Below are 19,948 nucleotides of genomic sequence, written 5' to 3'. Positions count from 1 at the left end.
AATGCTCAGCATCATCAGTCATTAGGGAAATACAAATCAAAATCACATGAGATATTACCTCACATCCACTATAACAAAAAAACAAAAGGCAGATAAAAGCAAATGCTAGTAAGACTGTACAGAAATTGGAACTCTCATTCCTTGCTGGTAAAAATGTAAAATGGCACAGCCACTCTGGAAAATAATTCAGTAGTTCCTCAAAAAGTTATACTCAGAGTTACCATATAAACCAGCATGACCCACTCCTAGGTATCTGTTCAGGAAAAATGAAAATATATGTCCACACAACCACTTGTACATAAATGTTCCTCAAAGAACTACACATAGTAGCCAAAAAGTGGAAATAACCCAAATGTCCACCAACTGATGATAAACAAAATGCGGTATATATCAATACAATGGAATATTACTCAGACAGAAAAAGGAGTAAAGTACTGATACATTCTTACAACATGAATAAACCTTGATTCCGCTTTAGTAAAACGTCCAGAATAGGCAAATCTATATAGACAGAAAGTAAATAAACCAGGGGCTGCCTAGCACTGGCCGAGGGTGGCAGAATGGGACATGACTTATAGGAGTGTGGGGTTTCTTTTTAAGGTGATAAAAACGTTCTGGAATTAGATAGCGGTAATGGTTGTGCAACTCTTGTGAATACATTAAAAACCATTACATTATATCAATGAATTTTACAGAATGTTAATTACATCTCAATATAGATGTTGAAACTTAAGAGCTAAATAAATCATTTTTAAGTGCCTTGGAGAGCGGGTGTGAGAGACAACACAACCAACACATCAAGCACATTTCCAGTGTCAATGTGCACCACAGCCTAGGCACACAGCACCATCACGGAAGCTGAACCGTTCACAAACAGTAGTTCTCTCACTCTGACTGGAATTCTCACATCACATTGACCAAAATGAAGTATATCTGGGTGTGAAATTTAAACATATTTATTTATGGCCACTGATGACCTTAATCCTGGAGACCATCTTATTTATTACCTTGGTACAAATAAGTGATTGGTTTTGATGATAAAAATAAGTCAAATCCTAATTCTTGATACCATTTAGACTTCTTTCCTAATCTCAATATGAAATGTACTCGCTCTAATTTCTTTTTTTTTTTTTTTTTTTTTTTTTTGAGACGGAGTTTCGCTCTTGTTACCCAGGCTGGAGTGCAATGGTGCGATCTCGGCTCACCGCAACCTCCGCCTCCTGGGTTCAGGCAATTCTTCTGCCTCAGCCTCCTGAGTAGCTGGGATTACAGGCACGCGCCACCATGCCCAGCTAATTTTTTGTATTTTTAGTAGAGACGGGGTTTCACCATGTTGGCCAGGATGGTCTCGATCTCTTGACCTTGTGATCCACCCGCCTCGGCCTCCCAAAGTGCTGGGACTACAGGCGTGAGCCACCGCACCTGACCTGCTCTAATTTCTTTAACTTCGCATAAGCAATCAGTTGTGGTTTTGGTAATGGTGATAGGGAGTTGTATGGTTGCTGGAAAGAGAGGAAGCAGCCAGCAGACAGGGAATGATCATCTGATGGTGACAGCAATGAAACATCCCTCCAAGGTGAATATAGCAGATGCTTCTGGAAAAAGGAAACCAACTCTGAGCCTCACTTTTACCCTTCAGAATGTAGAGTCAGTCCAGCTAACTTTTTTCTTTTTGGTAGAGATGGGTTTCTCTTTTTGTTGTTGTTGTTGTTGTTTTTTGTTGTTTGTTTTGTTTTGTTTTTTTGAGACGGAGTTTTGCTGTTGTTACCCAGGCTGGAGTGCAATGGTGCGATCTTGGCTCACCGCAACCTCCGCCTCCTGGGTTCAAGCAGTTCTCCTGCCTCAGCCTCCCGAGTAGCAGGGACTACAGGCGTGTGCCACCACGCCCAGCTAATTTTTGTATTTTTAGTGGAGACGGGGTTTCACCATGTTGACCAGGATGGTCTCGATCCGTTGACCTCGTGATACACCCACCTCAGCCTCCGGAAGTGCTGGGATTATAGGCGTGAGCCACCGCACCCGGCCGAGATGGGTCTCTCTATGTTACCTAGATTGTTCTCGAACTCCTGATCTCAAGTGATCCTCCCACCTCGGCCTCCCAAAGTGCTGGGATTACAGGCATGAGCCACTGTGCCTGGCCCTATAAACTTAAGTCTATATTAATAGCATAACATTTGTGATGGTGATGATGACAATGATAAAGTCAATCTTGTCCCCAGGGCATCTATGCACACTGGCTCTAGTGAGATACTCTCTACCTGCACCAGCCCAGTGCCAGGTTAAGTGCTTGGCATATCATATAGCTATATGTGCAACAGAGAAGGGAGAGAAAAGGCAACCTCTGGACATTTTCTCAGGCCATTTCTCAGGGTCCTCAGGAAGCACAGTGCTATAGGAATCAACTTGCTAAGCATCAGCTTTCAACTGTAGCAATAACCATCACCACCCATGAAAACAACACTTGACCTGCTCCATCAGTTCCAGGGCAGGCCCTTGGAGAAAAGGCAAAAGATTTGTGGAATGACCAGAAACTGAAATATGTGGAAAAAAAAACATGATGAAAAACATATTCCTTCTTTCCCTGAATTTCTGCTTTTAGGAGGGTAGACTCACTGCTCTGAAATGCTATCATGTAGTTGCATATGAGAACACAGAGCCAACTTACTAAGAAAGAGAAATGTGGCTGACTCTGACATCTGGGTGGGCTAAGAAGAAAAATCCTGTGAAGATGTAACCAAGAAAGAAGCAGAACAAAATTGCTTCCAGGCCCATGACAGGGACTCTTAGTCACATCCCTCCAAGGGTGCAGCTGCCATTCTCAGAAGTGGCCTGGGAATTCAGGCATCTTGAACCAGCACTGCTGAGAACCTCAGAAGGGCGCACTAGGTTAGAAGGACAGAGATGCCTACTTACCAACCTCCCCACCAACTGCTCTCTCTGGTCCAGGTCTATCAGGGTCAGAGAATCATTTGGGACTTGAGGAGCTGAAGGCCAGGCTAACCCTTTATGCCCGAATCTCAGGCTTGACCACTCTGAGCATTCTGGCTTTGTGGGCCACAACATTTCTCTCCACCTCCTAAAAGCAGTCCCGGGCCCTCATCTATGCTTTCACCCTGATACCCTGGCTAGTCAGGATGCAGGGAGAGAAGACGCTCCTGAAGCAGAGGAAATGCCCATGGGAATGAAGCAGAGACACAAGCGTGATGAGAGGTTTCTTTACTAGTTCCCAGGCCCATCAATGGCAAAGTCCAGGCAGGAACTGCATGTTTAGAAAAGTAAATTGTTCAATTAGCATATACCATCAATCCAAAGTTCCTCAAAAACACAGATCTGACAAATTATAGACAACTATCTATCTGAAGAGTTACGATCCAGAGAAAGGAATGGAATAAGGTACCTCTAGAACTTTTCTACAAACTGCATCCAGGCAAAGAGGCACAGTGGCAGGGCCCAAGGGGCAGTGGGAAAAACACCTGCCTTGAGTCCAGCCATGCCTCTGACAACTGCTAGCTATGTGACCTTGCTCCAGTGAGTTTCAAAGACTCACTCTGTCACTATAACAGCCATAATAGCAACATGACCTACCTCCCATGATTGCCCTGTCTGGCAATAGAAGCTTAATAAATGTTTGTTCTTCCAGATCATGCTTCCCTAGGTATTTGGAAGACAACCTCTCCATTCCCCAGTCTGAGTCATTTTTCAGACTCCCTAGTACTATCATTCAATTCACTGACTCTACATCAGGCACTGTGCAAGGTGCTAGGATATTAACATGGAAAGTACACAGTCCCTGCCCTGGAGAAGCTAACTATGAAGGGAAACAAGAAAGTAAAAAGTGGACTCCAGGAAGACCTCATCAGGAGGTGACATTTGAATTTAGCCTTAATCTGTTACCCACAGTAAGGGGACCTAAGGAAAAGCAAAGGAGCATTTATTATGAGACACGCTGCTAGAGTTTTTATACATGTAATGATAACAGCTAGAGTTACAAGCACCTCATGTGCAGTAAGCCATTTAACCCTTTAACAACCCTGTGAAGTGGCTACCGTTAATATTTCACAGGGCTAGTTATATTTTATCAAGGAAACCAAGACAGAGAACAGTGAACTAGCTTGCTCCAAGTCACATGGCTAGACAGGGGCAAGGCAGGGATTTGTGCCCAGGTGGCCTGCACCGGTACCCTGATTCTGAGCCAGGACCCTGTACTGCCTCCAACTGTCTTCTAATTTAGTTCTCACCATTCTACAAGGTAGTGATAATACAGTCTCATTTTTCTGATTAGGACATTTAAACTCAGAGAAATTAAATGACTGGCTCAAGATCACTCACCTAGTGAAGGAACAGAGCAGGAATGTAGATCCAGCTCTGTCTCACTTCACTGTCCACTACTTTAACATTGATGGGATGCTTTAAAATGCATAGCCCCAGGCCCCACCTCCCGACTGGGAATCTGTGGGGACAGGGCCTAGGAATCTGCATTTTAGTAAGCGCTTTAAACCAAGCTTATATGCCCTTAAGTGCAAAAACTTATGTCCCACAGCATGTTGTCTAGGGACTTAGAGGGGTCACGACTCACCATCTTCCCAAGAATCTGCCTAGCTATGAACAGCTAAAAGATGGACACTCAGTTCCTCTTCCTCCTCCCACATCCCTTTGGCTTCTTCCACCACGCAGAGAACCAATGACCCTCAACCACAAAAAAACACGCATACACCACAAGATCCCACGAAAGCACTACTAATGGCTCATCTAAGCTCTGTTCAGTCTCCAGGTGTGCTCCATCTTCCCGTATGTCAAAATGACTCTTCCTGCCACACACCATGGTAGCTAACAATCTCTTTGCTTGCTTTCTCCGCATTTCTAAACTCCTGGGAAAAAGCGTTTATACCAGAAGTCATACGCTTGTTGTCTGCAGAAGCAAAAACACGTCTCGTTTGGCCTTCCTTTAATTTTTAAATCATTTGAATTAGTTGTCAAACTTTAGAACACAGGTGAGTACAAAGAAATATTCAGATTCTAGCTTCTTCTGAATAATGAGAAAATTTGCCATCACTGTCTGCACTCCTGTATGACAACAGTTGGCCAGAGCTGAGCACAAGTGGCCCAGTTAGACACAGCGGGCCCCCTCCACTGCAGCACTGTGCTTCCTCATCCATGGCCTCCTCCTGGTCCTCTCCACTCGGCTGCAACCTGACCTCCCAGCCAACAAGTAAGTGTCACAGCTCTCCAGCCTGCGTCCCAGCAGGAAGGGTTAGGAGGCACGGTGTTAGGAGCAGCCACACAAAACCTCCAGGGTGGCCGGGCAGGAGCAGTACAGGGCACAGCCTCCTTGCTGCTTGAAACCCCCATCTATTGCCCTCGCTGCCACAGGAAGAAAGACCTCCTGGAAGGCTGACAGCTTTTGCTCAGTCCAGCATTCACCTGGCAACTCTGTCTAGCATCCTGAGTGCTCCTTCTCCCTCTGACCCGATCCCATCACCTGATCCACAGAAGCTCTCTCAAAAGTCCAAGGAGGGACCGATGAGAGGTCAGTCACTGAAGGGAGCTCTTTCCGAGGGGTGCCCCACCTCTAAGAGTGAACCTTCCTATTCTAGAGCAAAAAATCTAGCTGTCCTTGTTTAGGTGACATTTCTAAATGTCTATTGGATACTCTTCTGCAGGCGTAACCGTGGATGTGACAGTATGCCTTGCTCTTGAAGCAGGAGACACTGAGCCCTGAGCGATGAGGAAGAAATGCAAGCATTTGGAGGAAAGCCTCTCATTCTGCTGAGGTTCAGGTCGCCACTGAGAGGAAACGTAAGCATTGCCCAGCACCCTGCTTTATAGCCCAGGTAAGAAGTCAAGATGCCCAGAAAAAAGGAAACTTCTCAACCACTTGAGAGAATTTCTGCTACATCTATGTTCCACTACTTTCCTAAGCAATTCTGCTGATGTGGAAGTCAAAGCTTAGGCAGCAGCCTAAAGCGACAGAGAAGGCGGGAAAGGGGGCGGGGCTCCTGTGTGTGTTCTGAGAACCTGGTGAAGGCCAGGAGACTGCCAGCAGTACAATGACCCTACCGTGTGCAGCTGTCGCCTGACTGCTCCGGGGCCAACCTGCCTACTCATCCTGCCCAGCAACCACCACCTCAGACTCTCTTTACCTTCTTGCTGACTCCTTCCTGCACCTCTCCGCTTCCATGGGCCCTGGCCAAGGACACGAGGAACAGACTGACAGCTCCCCATCGGAGGGCTGCCAAGAGTCTCAGCAACCGGTACTGGCACTCAGACTCTAAGAGGCTTAACAAATGCAATGATCCTTCCCCCCATGGGACTTCAACCTCACCCTCAGCACTGTGTCTTCTGAATCCTCACATCAGCCCCTGTTCCTCCTGAAGCAGCGAGGCCCCTGCTAAATTGCTGTGGAAAAGCTCCCCTGCTTCCTAGAAAGAGCTAAGCACACCAATGCTATAAGCAGAAGGCACAGCCCCTCCCAACTGATCCACTACTTGCCTGGTTCTCAAAGGGATAAAAGGGCTCCTAGAAACAGACGAAGAAAGAGAAACAGTTATGGCCCCTTTCATTCTATCTTCTCGGTGCTGCCTCCATTCTCTCCCTGCCATACCTCCCTTCCCCCCACCTGCACACACAACCCAGAGCTGCTGCAAACTTCAGTGATCTTAGATTAAGTGTCTTTTAAGTATCAAAACCAAGGTTCTCAAAAATGTGAGCTTTCACCTGTAATCCCAGCGCTTCAGGAGGCGGAGGCAGGAGGATTGTTAGATCCCAGGTGTTTGAGACCAGCCTAGGCAACAGAGAGAGACCCTGTCTTTATTAAAAATAAAAAACTAGCAGGGCATAGTGGCACACACCTGTAGTGCCAGCTACTTGAGAACCTGAGGTAGGAGGATCACTTGAGCCCAGGAGTCCAAGGCTACAGTGAGTTATAATCATGACACTGCACTCCAGCCTGGGTGACAGAGTAAGACCCTGTCTCTATAAAAAAAACAAAAAAAGAAGAAGAAAAGGGTGCTAGGAAGGATTTTCTCAAGACAGTCTCATTCCCTACAAAACAGCAACCCCCTTTTCTCCTTCACTACTTCTATACACCTCGTGTCTTAGATCTTTTCCATTCCAGCCCCAGGTCCAGAAAGTCCTTCAAGTAAAAATGTAGCAGGGTTAGTGAGTCTGGTCAAGTGGAGAGGAACCAACACTTGTTTTGCTGGGAGGTCAGAGGATGGGTGGGTGTTTTCACAGGTCCCTGTGAGGCTGAAATCTCCCTCAATCAGCCTCAGGAAAAGACAATTTTTTGTTGTTGCATAATAATCAGAAAAAAAAGCAAGAACGTTTTCCATCTCTTCACTGTCCACTTATCATTCCCACATCCTCTTTCCCAACCCTCCTCCTCAAAGAAAGCCCTTTAAGTCTGCTTTTTCAACCTCAACCATTTTTCAATCCCTTTTCCTGCCAGATGGTCCTTCTCCACTTCAGCGCGATCCTGCAGAGGTTTAAAGCTGGGTTTAAACACTTCCTGAAAGTCTGAAGTGGAGTGAGGACTTCTATAACCAAAGGAAATCTGGTTGTTTCTCAGATAGTTTTAAAAACCTTGGCATGCTGTGTCTGCCATTCTGGAAACTCAGCCTCTCAGCAAGTGGCTTATCCTAGCTCTGTCAGGACAATGGCACCTACTCTGCCCAATGTCTTGTCAGCACTTGGAAAAAGAAGGCAGATTGGAAGCCTGACCCATAAAAAACCCTCTCCTGGGGACCAACCACTGCCCTCTTTCGCTCTGACAAGGAGAACGTGGTGGGTCCTGCAATTGTGACGATCCAGAGGCCACAATCCTATCTCGTGGCAGTGCCTTCCCCCCTCTGACCAGCCACGTCTCACTGGATGACATTTCCTGCACATGCCAGGAATGTTCATGCCTCCAAGCTTTTGTTCAACCAATTCCTTCTATCTTCAATGTCCTCTGCCCCCATTCTTTCCTAAATGCCCAGTTCAAATGTCAACTACTTCCTGACCCTCAGTCCTGACCTCCTCACCCTTCCCACGTTCTCTAGCCTAGCTAAGTTCAACCTGACTGATGACAAGATGCCTCCTCTGCTATAGAGGAAACATACCATCCACAAGCTGCACCTTCTCTGAGGAAAACCAGGAAATAATAAAGGATAAAGAGACTGGACAAAATCCTAATACCTATGTTTTCCCACCTATAGCTTAGGGAGACCACCCCACCTCTGTAATGAGAACATGAAGACCAGTGAGAAGCCATCTACAAAGAATGGCAGGTACTCAGAGCCCAGTAGCACTGGAAGTCTCTGGGCTGGGGATTTAGCTTTCCTTCCAGCTCCCAACTTCAACACCTCCTCCCTCATCCTCACTCTTTTAGCTGCCTCTGCTTCCAATTTCACTAAGACCCCCAATGAGCTACACCCATTACAGGTACTCCCTGTACTCCCACCAGCATCATGGCTCCCATTACCTTGTCTGCTCAACTCTCAAAACCATAGCTCCCATTACTCAAAGTAAAAGCCAAAGTCTTTACAATGACTTACGAGGCCCTCCATTGTCTGGGTCCCTTTTATATCTCTGCCCCCATTTCAACTACTCTTTCTCCCTCACTCTCTCCACTCCTGCCACACTGTCTGCTTACCATGTGCTCAAACACACCAGGTGCATTCCTACCCCAGGGCCTTCACACCTACTGTACCTTGTAACTGGAACTGGCTCCCTAGATAGGGTGAACAGCACTCGGGCTCAATAGTCCAGGCCCATCTCTAGTCCCCTCTGGCCTTCCCAGTGAAGGGTCTGACCCACTTACACAACCATAACCACTCAGAAAATTCAAAAGGGGCCACGCTCTGTGAAAACCCAAACGATTCTGGGCAGGAGTGGCTTCAGCCCAAGAACTCAGCTAAAATTGCTCTCTGAAAAGATTATAAGGCCGGACTCAGTGGCTCATGCCCATTTAATCCCAGCACTTTGGGAGGCCGAGGCAGGCAGATCACCTGAGGTTGGGAGTTCAAGACCAGCCTGATCAACATGGAGAAACCCTGTCTCTACTAAAAATACAAAATTAGCTGGGCGTGGTGGTGCATGCCTGTAATCCCAGCCACTCGGGAGAGTGAGGCAGGAGAATCGCTTGAAACCCGGAAGTTGAGGTGAGCTGAGATCACACCATTGCACTCCGGCCTGGGCGACAAGAGCAAAACCGTCTCAAAAAAAAAAAAAGAAAGAAAACATTATAATGGTTTTCCTATTATACAGTGCAAAGGTGCTTTCTCTGGGCTTAATGAATTCCAGCACCTTCCTTTCCGGATGTCTACTGTTTTGGACACTGCTGATCAGCCCTCCCTGAAACACTGTAATTGTAGTTAACTCTCAATCTGGAGCACACCCCCAGAGTGTGAAAGATCTTTACGTTCATTAAAAGAGGGAGCAGGTTAAGAGAAGCTGGGAAGTAGTGTAGGAGTAGAGAAAGAGAGATAGGTGAGGGCATTTCATTTACTTACTTACTGGAACCTTTTGAGGGGATCTTCCCAGCCAGGCCCCTATGCTGCTATGCCACGTTCTCTGGTCCTTGGCCCTGAGCAGCTCCCCACCCTGTCTGAGATGGATAAGTAAAGATTACAGGCACCCGCCATCATGCCCAGCTAAACTTTATATTTTTAGTTGGGACGGGGTTCCACCATAAAAAAAAAAAAAAAAGATTGTGGTATGAACACAGAGCTCTGGGAGCCAGGAGAAAGGCACTTAATCAGGTGGAAGAATGGATGCTGGGGAGGACTTCTAGAGGAGACAGGAAATTGCACTGGGCTGAGTCTTGTAGGATTGGAAGAGATAAAGAAGGCAGAAGAAAAACCAAGTGGAAGAAAAACCATGAGAAAAAGTCAAGGAGATCTTGGAGCAAGCAGAGAATTCTCAGAAGGAAACAGAAAGTGATAACCATAACGAAAAACATGGACAAATTAGACGACATTAAATAAGAACTTTGTTCATTTAACAAATGCCATACAGAGAGTGAAAAGCAAGCCTACAGAGTATAAGACAATATACCCAGTAGACCATCCAAGGACTCATATCCAGAATACATCAGGAACTTCCACAAATAAATAAATAACAACTCAAAAGAAAAATGGCAAAAGAATAGAACAGATACTTCACCAGAGAGGATACCTAAACAGTAGAGAGATATATGAAAAGGTATCCAACTTCAATAGACATCAACGAAATGCAAATTATAACTGCAATGTGATACCATTAACACACCCACTGGAATGGATAAAATGAAAAAGAAAATACCTACGGTTGGCAAGGATGTGAAGCAACTGGAATTCTCAAACACTGACAGAGGAAGTATAAATCAATACTACCACTTTGGAATAAAGTTGGGTACTATATACTAAAGCTAAATATATGTATGCCCCATGACTCAGCGATTCCTTTCTTAGTTTTATGCCCATCAGAAATGCATACACATGTGTACTACAACAAGCATGAGAATGTGCATAACACTATTCATAATGGCTATAAACTAAAAACTCAAGTGCTTATAATCAGAAGAAGAGAAGGTAAATTTTGGTATTTTACATAATAATTATTATACTGCAATAAGAATGAACATCTACAGCCACACACAACAACATGGATAAATCTCTCCATTATTCTGAATAAAAGAGCCAGAAACCAAGAATACATACTAGATGAACCTATTTATAAAAAAAAAAAATTAAAACCCAAAAATAGCCAGGTGCAGTGGCTCACGCCTGTAATCCCAGCACTTTGGGAGGCCAAGGCGGGTGGATCATGAGGTCAGGAGATCGAGACCATCCTGGCCAACATGATGAAACCCCGTCTCTATTTTTTAAAAATTAAAAATAAAATATTAAAAACCCACAAATAAATCTATGCTACTAGAAATCAGGAGAGTGGTTACCCACAGGAAGACTGGAGGGAGATTCTGGGATATTGATAATAGTCTGTATCTTGATCTGGGTGTTGGTTACATGGGTTAATTGTAAAAATTTGTTGAGTTGGATACATATATACATTCATGTTGTATTGTATACTTTAACAAAAAGTTTAAATATAGCAAGCAGGATGCAGAGCTCAGCAGATTTGGGAACATTAGATCCACAGAGCAAAGTTATTAAGAAGCAATAGAGAGGCTGGGCTCAGTGGCTCAAGCCTGTAATCCCAGCACTTTGGGAGGCTAAGGCGGGTGGACCACTTGAGGTCAGGAGTTCGAGACCAGCCTGGTCAACCTGGTGAAACCCTGTCTCTACTAAAAATACAAAAATTAGCCAGGCATGATGGTGAATGTCTATAATCCCAGCTGCTCAGGAGGCTGAGGCATAAGAATTGCTTGAACCCAGGAGGCAGAGGTTACAGTGAGCAGAAATCACACCACTGCACTCCAGCCTATGTGATAGAGACTCAGTCTTAAAAAAAGAAAAAGAAGCAGTAGAGGGTAACTCTGGAACTGCAGATCTTAGATCATTAGGGCTCAATTTCCCTTTGGAGGAAAGCCCTTTGTTCCTCAAATTTGGAAGGTAGGAGAAGAAGGCACCTATATAGCCAGGCTCTGCTGGTTCTATGCATGTATTTAGCTTGTTTAATCTTAGTTACAACTACATGAAATAGATGCCATTATCTCCATTTTATGGCTAAAGAAACTGAGGCTGACAGGTTAAGTAATTTGCCTAGAGTTTCATAAGTAGCAGACCCCAGAGTCTGGAGAGGTTGGCATGAGACTCTATTATGTGATACCAGAGCACATTAGTCCTTTGGTCTCTGTCACATCTTGTGGCAGGAAGCTACCTTCCATCCCAAGTACACCCCTGCATCTGGATAAAGAACCCCTATCTGGATAAAGAATTAGAAAAGAGGTAGGCATGGTGGCTCATGCCTGTAATCCCAGCACTTTGGGAAGCCAAGGCGGGTGGATCACCTGAGGTCAGGAGTTTGAGACTAGCCTGTTCGACATGGTGAAGCCCCACCTCTACTAAAAATACAAAACTTAGCTAGGCATGGTGCTGGGCACCTGTAATCCCAACTACTTGGGAGGCTGAGGCAGGAGAATTGCTTGAACCGGGGAGGCGGAGGTTGCAGTGAGCCAAGATCACGCCATTGCACTCCAACCTGGGTGACAGAGAGAGACTTTGTCTCAAAAAAAAAAAACAATTAGAAAAGGATATTAGCAGAAAGTCCAATGCCTGGCCCCTGAATTCTGGTTGTCAAAATCCCATTTTTCTTTAAGCCGTCTAGTTCATAGGGCTCTGACTCAACACCAAATAAGCATAAGCAATGTCCATCATTGTTCTTCCCCATCTAGGAAAAGCGGCTCATGCACACAGACCCTGGTTAGGAAGACCTTCCCCCAACAATGCAGTCCTTCTGGAGCAGAGACTGCTGAGAAGGAGAGTCTGTCCATCCACCTGCCCAATGCCTTTAAGGGCCATGATGACGACAGAACTTGCCTCTTCCTCCTTCAAACAGAGCAAGTGCTGCTTGGCAGTTTCAGGCCTGTGCTTCTCACACTGTGGGCTGAGGTGCCCCAGAGAGCCATGGTGAACTTACAGGGATGCTGCAAATTTAAAATTTTTGAGGGAAACAGAGCAACACTCAACATTTGTTGGACACCCCATGTGTTCACAGTTTCAACAACAGACTGCATTACATTCTTTTGGTTGATGTCATTTCTTTGTGAGGCTGGGTTTTCAGCAGTTGCTGTAATAAAAAACAAGAACCATGTGAACAGCAATGTGGAACAGGAAATGAGGATGGTTCTAATCAATCTGGTTCCAAGGTCTGATATGCTATGCAGTACCTAGTACATCCCATTAGTAAGTAATTGTGGTTATTTAAGAATGGAATATAAATATTTTTCCTTTCCATTTCTGCATTATCTTTTTTTTTTTCAGATGGCTACTCTGTTGTTAGGATATAAATACTTGTTTAAACCCACTTAAAGCCAGGCACAGTGGCTCACTCCTCTAATCCCAGCACTTTGGGAGGACAAGGCAGGTGGATCACCTGAGGTCAGGAGTTCAAGACCAGCCTGGCCAACATAGTGAAACCCCATGTCTACTAAAAATACAAAAAAGTTATCCAGGCGTGGTGGCACGTGACTGCAGTCCCAGCTACTCAGGAAGCTGAGGCAGGAGGATCACTTGAACCTGACAGGCGGAGGTTGTAGGAAGCCAAGACTGCACCACTGCACTCCGGCCTGGGTGACAGACTCCATCTCAAAACAAAACAAAACAAAACACCTACTTAATAAAGAAAACTTAGGTATTTCTTTTGGGCTATGGACACTGTGAAAAAAAAAATTACTGAAACACTAAGGCCCATGAACTAAGGAAGTTTGGGAGCCTCTGCAGCAGGTATTTTTAAGTCTCTGTTCAGGGAGCCAAGAGGAGTTCCCAGGGCAGACCCAACCCAGCTCCAGAAGTGGGCAGGAGTCAACATTCAGGCCTGTGGCAGCACCCTCAGGCTTCCCAGAGTGGCTGGCACAACAGCCTCTCTGCCTGAACAGAAGTGCCTGCACACCAGTTATCTCTCAGCCCAGGCGCCTACACATCTGCATCAGTCTCACCCTAGGCTCCCAGGCTCCCCTCTGAACTCCCTCTCAGAAAAGCTCTATTCAGCTCCAACCTCATAAATAAAACCCAAAGCCAGCCCAGAAGTCTGCCGACCAGCAGGGGCCTTCCATGCACACTCAGACTTGGGTAATGTCCACAAGCCAAATCATTAATCCAGAGAGACAGGGAGCGATGGAACCAAGGAGAGGGCTTCCACTGACAGACCATCCACTGAAAGGCCAACTCAGGCTTTCTGGGTGAAGATCTGCATGAAAATACCTCCTTTGTTCCCATGGGGTTTCTTGCCAGCTACACTCCCTCCCTCCCTCCCTCCTTCCATTCTTCCTTGAAGTCATAATCCTCTGTTGGTGACATCACAGCTGTTGATACAATAGCTAACTGTTGTGATGTCACAAGACTCAACTTTTGTCATTTTAGGTGGGGGTGCTAGGGTGGAGGATGTGACAGAGGACAAGAATAGAATACAATTATAGAACTGGAATTTGCTTTTTCATGCTAATTTCCCTGGTAATGAAGGGCAGTGACTCAGAAAAGGAAAGGCAAGCCTCTGGCAGCAAAGCTTTGTGTAGATTTGTCTATCCCAAGGGGAGAATGGTGGGGAGGCAGGGAGGAGGCAAAAGAGGGGAATTTTCAATTCCAAGATTGGCCAAATATGAAGATGCCCTCAGTTTGGCCAAATCCAGGACTTTATCTTTCCCTCACCCATAGCCTAAGCCCAGAGGAAGGAGAGGCTCCAGGCTGGAACACTCTGGAAATTAATGTGTGGGATGGTATTCTGTTATGGACTTCAAACTGGCAGAGGAACAGACTATCAGTTTGGACTGCATCCTAAGGACAGTGACCAGGATGGAGAGGGCACTCAGAAGCATGTCACAGGAGAAATGACTGAAGGAACTGAGAATGTTTACCCTGGAGGAGGCAAGGCTGTGGAGTGGGGAGGGTGATAATTGGCTTGGGAATTTGGAAAGGCTCTCCTGTGAAAAAGGGATTAGATGTGTTTTCTAGGGTCCCCCAAAGAGACTTCAGACAATAAGACCCAGAAAGGCCAAAATGAGGAAGAAGTTTTAATTCTTAAATTCCAATTGGAGACTATAAATTCTTTTTAATTCCTTACTTCTTAATTACAGAACATGCTCTAGAGGACAAGGACGGTGTTGTTCATTGCAGTGTCCCAGAATTTAAAAGGAACTGGCACATGATAGAAGCTTACTAATAATCGTCAAAGACATGAACAAATGAGGCAATGAAAATGGTCTTGTGAAGCTGCTACTATTTACAGGGACTCACTCATTCCACAAGTATTTTTTGCAACCCTACCACACTCCACTCAGTTACATGCTGGGAAGACCACAGTGAAGGCCAGAAAGGTTAGTCCATCCCCTCCCCTTTGAGGTGGGCATGGGTGGTACCTGAGGTCACTTTCAATATTGAGATTCCTAGTTTTTTTTTTTTTTTAAGACTAAGTCTTGCTCTGTCACCCAGGTTGGAGTGAAGTGACGTGATCTCAGCTCAATGAAACCTCTGCCTCCTGGGTTGAAGTGAATCTCCTGCCTCAGCCTCCTGAGTAGATGGGATGACAGGCACCCACCACCACGCCCAGCTAATTTTTGTATTTTTAGTAGAGATGGGATTTCACCACGTTGGCCAGGCTGTTCTCAAACTCCTGACCTCAAATGATCCACGCGCCTCAGCCTCCCAAAGTGCTGGGATTACAAGTGTGAGCCACCGGGCCCCAGCCTGAGATTCCTAGATTCTTAGAGTTGAATAAAAAGTTTAAAACAGAGAGGAAAGAGGTTGGGCGCAGTGGCTCACGCCTGTAATCCCAGCACTTTGGGAGGCTGAGGTGGGAGGATCACGAGGTCAAGAGATAGAGACCATCCTGGCCAACATGGTGAAACCCCGTCTCTACTAAAAATACAAAACTTATCCAGGCATGGTGGCACACGCCTGTGGTCCCAGCTACTCGGGAGGCTGAGGTGGAAGAATCGCTTGAACTCAGTAGGCGGAGGTTGCAGTGAGCCGAGATTGCGCCACTGCACTCCCACCTGGCGACAGAGCAAGACTCCGTCTCAGAAAAAAAAAAAAAAAAACAGACAGGAAAGAGTACCCCAAGGGCCATAGATTAATTCTCCCTTTCACCATCACCACTAAAGATCTGGTAATGAAGGGCAGTGACTCAGAAAAGGAATGGCAAAGCCGCTGGCAGCAAGGCTGTATGTAGACTCGTCCATACCAAGGGGAGTTGGGAGGACAGGGAGGAACAAAAGAAGGAGATCTAGATTGGGCTATTGCTTCTTTCTGAGCTGGGAGAGGCCTCTTGGTGAGAAAGCACTGCCAGACCAGACCACAGCAACCAGGCTGGGAATTTATCCAAGTACTCCTCCTCACCTGGAGACAAACTGGGCTCCCTCAACCCAGCAATAAAATCTGTATGACCCAGTTAGGTAATACAAGGGATTACATATGCCCTCACTTCCCTCAAGGATCATTCATACATTCATTCATTCATTCATTCACTTATTATTTAGAGACTAGGTCTTGCTCTGTCTCCCAAGCTGGAGTGCAGTGGCGCAATCATAGCTCACTGCAGCCTCAAACTTGGTCTCAAGTGATCCTCTTGCCTCAGCCTCCAGAGTAGCTAGGACCACAGGTGTGTGCCACCATACCCAGGTCAGTTTTTTAATTTTTTGTAGAGATAGGGGTTTTGCTATTTTGCCCAGGTTGGTCTCAAACTCTGGGCCTTAAGTGATCCTCCTGCCTCCCAAAACGCCGGCATTACAGGTGTGAGCAACCGTGCCTGGCCAAATGTGCTATTTTCTAATGTGGTTTGTAAACAGGTCAGGGAATAATTCCCAAAGAGGAGTCAAATCTACCATCAGGTGGGCATTTAGCTGTGAAACTGCAGGCAGGACTAGAAGCTATGGTCACGGCTTATACCTTCTCCCTTTTCCCAAAGTCCTCAATCTCCCTGTAGGAAGCTTGCGTATTGTGCCTCCTGCCCTCTTCTGGATCAGCCAGCATGCTCACCAAGCACACTAAAGCCACCCAAGTCACAGCTGACTCAGGCCATTGCTCTTTGTAATGAGGTATGACATGTTTCTAAGCTCTTGTATATTTTCATATTTGTAACCTACAATTAGGCATTTTTGAGGGATGTAGCTGACTAGGGGTTCTGTTCAGTGACCTATAATTATACACTCAGGCATCATGGTCAATCCAGGCAACTCTCAGGCCTGCAGGCACTGTGAGTTACAGCCTCATGGAGGAAGCCACTTGGCTCTAAGCAGCTCCAGAGAATACTGTAGCAATGTGCTTTAGAAGGGCCACACTGCCCCTCCTTGCTGCTCCTGGAGGCACTAACCCTTATGTCCTCCTCATCCCCCTTCTCACTCACTGCCTGGCTCAGCAATGCCTGCCAAGCCCAAGTGCTAACACATTTGTGCATCCAGTGCCAGCAGAGGACCACTTTGAGGGACACAGTCCCCACTGCCAAGGTAACAGCAATGTAATGCAACTTCTTTTTTTTTTTTTTTGAGACACAGTCTCACACTGTCATGCAGGCTACAGTGCAGTAGCATGATCTCAACTCACTGCAACCTCTGCCTCCCAGGTTCAAGTGATTCTCCTGCCTCAGCCTCCTGAGTGGCTGGGATTATAGGTGCCCACCACCACACCCAGCTAATTTTTGTATTTTCAGTAGAGACAGGGTTTCACCATGTTGGCCAGGCTGGTCTTGAACTCCTGACCTCAAGTGATCCACCCACCTCAGCCTCCCAAAGTGCTGGGATTACAGGCATGAACCACCGCACCCAGCCGTAAAGCAACTTCTAAAAACTCCCCACAAGCACCTCATCTTAGAAAAAAGGGGTCATATGCCCCCAGCTCATGGGACCCTGCAGTCACCTGCTGTGCCTCCACTCTGAGCCAGCCTTCCTGCCACCAGCTGCGGTACCACACTGATCCTAATCCTCCCCCACGCAAATGCTTACCACCCAGCTTTACCACTATTTCCCTGGCTGGGAGAAAAGGGCTGGTTTAGCTAAAAACACCTGTCCCTGTGACATTTCACATATACATTTGGCTCCAATAAAACTCATTTCTTGGGCCAGATGCAGTGGCTCATGCCTGTAGTCTCAGCACTGTGGGAGGCTGAGGCAGGCAGATCTCTTGAACCTGGGAGTTCAAGACCAGCCTGGGCAGCATAGTAAGGCTCCATCTCTACAAAAAATAAAGAAAGAGGAAAAAAAAGATTTCTTGATTTTTTAACGGCAGCTCAAATCCTGGCACTTAATCAAACAGACTGCCACTAGTCGCCCCCCACCCACCACCACCATGTGGCTGTGAAGTGCAATTGTGGCCTATGCTTAGTGTGGCATCCATAGTAATTATGAGCCCAGTATCTAAACTACAATTATTTCGCAAGTTTCCTTTCTTCCCCAGTGTGAAGTACTTTAGAGTACTTTATACTTTTCAAAACCACTTTCACATATTATCTCATCTGAGTCTACCAATAAGCCCAAGAAGATTAAATGTAAAAGGTATCTCTCCGTTTCACAAAGAAGAAGGCTGGGGCTCGGGAAGTCTATATGTCTTGCCCTCGGTTTGCTCATTAGTAAGATCAGAACCAGGTCCAGAAGTGCTCTGCAGTCTTCATAAGTCAACAATTAGTAGTCACTGCTTCAAAGAGTCATTGTAAGGATAAATAAATTGACATATGAGAGAGAGATCCAAGATGGCTGATCACTAGCAGCTCAGGCTTGTAGCTCCCAGTGAAAGCGCAGAGAACGAGAGGACGCCACACTTTCAGACGAATATTTGTTGCTCACGGACCAGGAGATTCCCAGCAGAGGAGCCCCACGTGTCGCCAGGGCGACTCTTGTGGCCTGCGCGGCAGTTTTGCTGGTGCCTTAGCGCGCCAGTTTTTGGTGCAGAGTCCGGAGACTCCCAGGCAGAAAAGCACCATCCATCTTAACACCGCTGTTTTGGCCGGCGCAGTGGATTGCTCAGATTTCGGCGCTGGGAATCAACGCCGTTGGACGTCTGCTCAGAGACCTAGTTAGAAAGTCGGTATTACAAAGACAACAGACGGATAAATATATAATGAAGGGAAGAAATCAGCGTAAAAAGGCAGAGAATACTCAAAATCGGAATGCCTCTCCCTCTACGGGGGATCGCAATTCCTCATCAGTAACGGAACAAGGCTTAATAGATTACGAGTGTGTTCCAATAACAGAAGCAGGTTTCAAAACGTGGGTGATAAGAAACTTCTGTGAATTAAAAGAACTTGTTCTAACCCAATGCAAAGAAACTAAGAACCTTGAAAAAAGGTTTGATGAAATGTTAACGAGAATGGACAATTTAGAGAGGAATATAAGTGAATTGATGGAGCTGAAAAACACAACACGAGAACTTCGCGAAGCATGCACAAGTTTAAACAGTCGAATTGATCAAGTAGAAGAAAGGATATCAGAAGTCGAGAACCAGCTCAGTGAAATGAAACGGTAAGACAAGATTGGAGAAAAAAGGATGAAAAGGAATGAGCAAAGTCTCCAAGAAATATGGGACTATGTGAAAAGACCTAATTTACGTTTGATATGTGTACCTGAATGTGACGAAGAGAATGAATCCAAGTTGGAAAATACTCTTCAGGATATCATTCAGGAAAATTTTCCCAACCTGGCAAGGCAGGGTAATATTCAACTCCAGGTAATACAGAGAACACCACAAGGATATTCTTCAAGAAGACCAACCCCAAGGCACATAATTGCCAGATTTATTAGGGTTGAAATGAAGGAGATAATACTAAGGGCAGCCAGAGAGAAAGGTCAGGTTACCCATAAAGGGAAACCTATCAGACTTACAGCAGATCTCTCAGCAGAAACCCTACAAGCCAGAAAAGAGTGGGGACCAATATTTAACATCCTTAAAGAAAAGAACTTTCAACCCAGAATTTCCTATCCAGCCAAACTAAGCTTTATAATCGAAGGAAAAATTAAATCCTTTGCGAACAAACAAGTACTTAGAGAGTTCACCATCACCAGGCCTGCTTTACAAGAGCTTCTGAAAGAAGCACTATACATATAAAGGAACAACCAATATCAGCCTTTCCAAAAATATATCAAAAAGAAAAGAACATTAACACAACGAAAAATTTACACTAACTAATGGGCAAAACAGCCAGCTAGCATCAAATACCAGTATTAAAGTTATATATATTCTAATCGGATAAAAAGCCAAAACCCATTGGTATGCTGCATCCAGACCCATCTCGCATGCAACGATACACAAAGACTCAAAACAAAGAGAAGGAGGAAGATTTATCAACCAATCAGAGAGTAAAAATAAACAAATAAATAAAAAGCAGG

At 45.6% G+C, this 19,948-nt stretch overlaps 1 protein-coding gene across 18 annotated transcripts in view; it reads right to left on the bottom strand.

Moving 5' to 3' along the window:
• Positions 1 to 19,948, bottom strand: part of DENND2B (DENN domain containing 2B) — a 205,787-nt gene that overhangs the window by 59,325 nt on the left and 126,514 nt on the right. The window contains exon 1 of one of the 18 annotated variants that reach the window (XM_012456711.2): positions 9,080 to 9,180. The exons of the other annotated variants lie outside the window; for them this stretch is intronic. The gene's annotated coding sequence lies outside the window, so the exon portion shown is untranslated. Of the gene's footprint in view, positions 1 to 9,079; positions 9,181 to 19,948 lie in introns of those variants that run through there. 18 annotated transcript variants of the gene reach the window in all.

Source organism: Aotus nancymaae, unplaced genomic scaffold (genome assembly GCF_030222135.1).
Source record: "Aotus nancymaae isolate 86718 unplaced genomic scaffold, 86718_ANA_hifiasm-v0.15.2.pri h1tg000059l, whole genome shotgun sequence".
Taxonomy (NCBI): Eukaryota; Metazoa; Chordata; class Mammalia; order Primates; family Aotidae; genus Aotus; species Aotus nancymaae.
This window is presented reverse-complemented; position numbering and strand designations above follow the sequence as displayed.